This window comes from Mus caroli, unplaced genomic scaffold, assembly GCF_978045245.1.
Source record: "Mus caroli unplaced genomic scaffold, Mus_caroli_1 scaffold_12, whole genome shotgun sequence".
NCBI lineage: Eukaryota > Metazoa > Chordata > Mammalia > Rodentia > Muridae > Mus > Mus caroli.
In genome coordinates this window covers 6,483,790-6,486,235 of record NW_028227267.1, presented here as the reverse complement: position 1 = coordinate 6,486,235, position 2,446 = coordinate 6,483,790, and positions in this window count along the sequence as shown.

Below are 2,446 nucleotides of genomic sequence, written 5' to 3'. Positions count from 1 at the left end.
AGATTTTTTGTAAGTGTCCATTTCTATATAGTAAAATTAATTAAAATATTAATTATTGTTATCATTATCATCATTATTCTTTTGGTGTTTTGAAATATGGTCTTCCTATGTAGCCCTGACTGGCCTCAGATGCACTCTTTCCCCACCTTGTCCTCTCAGCTGCTGGGAGTACCTCCAAAACCTGTTCTAAAACCACTTTAAAACTATTCTTTTTTTTTAAGATTTACTTATTTATTTATTTTATGTATGTGACTTCATTCACTGTTGCTGTCTTCAGACACACCAGAAGAGGGCATTAGATTCCATTACAGATGGTTGTGAGCCACCATGTGGTTGCTGGGAATTGAACTCAGGACCTCTGAAAGAACAGTCAGTCTTATTAACCACTGAGTTCCTCCAGTCCTAAAACTAATCTTTAAAAAGACTTATCTATCATAGGTCTTTCATAGAAAGTAAAACTCTAGAGCACTAGCTTCCCAGAAGTTACTCTCACCTTATGTATCAAGCTTGTTAAGTATTATATTTATAGCGCTTACTATTAAGATGGACTCTTCCTTTGTTTTTACTTCTATCTTGACAATAAATACACTTTGAATTATCTAAACTCCCAGAAAGGACAAATTTTTCATAATTTATTTATTTACTTTTATTCACATTACATCCCAAGCACAGAAACCCTTTTTTTCCTCTGTTCCTGGCCTTACAAATCCCTCTCCCAATACTCCCTCTCCTTATCCTCATGACAGGGGAAGCATCCCTTAGGTACCACCCAACCAGGGGACAGTTCGTCCCAGTAGGAATAAGCATCTCCTCTCCTACTGAAGTCCAATCATCAGGCAGTCCAGATAGGGGAAAGAGATCAAATGGCAGGCAACAGAGTCAGAGACAGACCCTGCTCCAATTGTGAGGGTATGCACATAAAGAACAAATGGGATATCTGCCACAAATGTGTGTGTGTGGCATAGGTCCAGCCCCTGCATGCTCTTTGGTTGGTGGTTCAGTGTATGTGGGCCTTTATGAGAAAGGGTAGTCATAGGTTAGTTGACTTTGTGGTGTCCTTGACCTTTCTGTCTCCCTTAATCTTTCCCTAGTCTCCCAAAAGACTCCCCGAGCTCTCCCTGATATTTGGCAATGGGTCTCTGCATCTGTTTCCATAAGCTGATGTATGAAGCCTTTTAGGAGACAGTTATGCTAGGTTTCTGTCTGCAAGCATAGTAGAGTATCACTAATAGGGGTTGGCTCTCTTATTGAGTGGGTCTCATGTTAGGCCAGTCATTGGTTGGCCATCTCCTCAGTCTCTGCTCCATCTTTATCCCTGTACATCTTGTAGGAAGGAAATATTTTGGGTTGATGATGTCCCCCTCCTTCACTGCAAGTTCTGCCTGGGCCACAGTATTTATATACCCTGCTGACAAGCATCTCAACTAGGGTCAGCTCTATAGACGTCTTGTATTGTCCCCACCCCAAGTCTTCAGCTTGAGCCAGAAATGCCCCCACTGGTTTCCATTCTCATTCGCAGCCCTCTCCCATCCTCCTCCCCCCATAATTGGTCACCCTTACTTCCTCATCCACCTAATTGTCTCTCTTCATCCATCTCCAATGATTATTTAGTTTCTCCTTCTGAGTGAGATTCACATATCCTCCATTGGGTTCTCTTTATTACCCAGTTTCTTTGTGCCTGGGGAGCATAGCATGGATATCTTGCATTTTATAGCTAATATCCTCTTATAAGTGAGTACATACTATGCATGTTCTTTTGGGTCTGGGTTACCTCACTCAGGATGACATTCTCAAGCTCCATCCATGTGTCTGAAAATTTCATGATGTCTTTGTTTTTAATAGCTGAATAGAATTGCATTGTGTAGATGTACCACATTCTCTTTATCCATTCTTTAGTTGAGGGACATCTGGATTGCTTCCAGTTTCTGGCTATTATGAATAAAGCTGCTATGAACATAGTTGAGCAAGTGTTCCTGTGGAACAGTGTGGCATCTTTGGTTCTATACCCAGGAGTGGTGTAGCTGGGTTTGGGGGTAAAATTATTTCAAATTTTTGAGAAATCTCCAAATTGATTTTCAAAGTTGTTTCAAAGTTTTCACTCCATCAGCAATGAAGAGTGGTCCCTTGCTCCACATCCTTGCCCAGCATGTGCTATCACTTGAGTTTTTAATTTTAGCCATTCTGTTGGGTGTAATATGAAATCTCAGAGTCATGTTGATTTGCATTTCCCTGATCACTAATGACTTTGAACATGTCTAAGTGCTTCTTGGCTATTCAAGATTCCTCTGTTGAGCACACTCTGTTTAGCTCTGCAGCCCATTTTAAACATTGGATTGTTTGGTTTGGTTGATCTCTACTTTCTTGAGCTCTTTATATATTTTGGATATTAGTCTTCTGTTGGATGTAGGGTTAGTGAAGATCTTTCCTCATTCTGTAGTCTACTGTT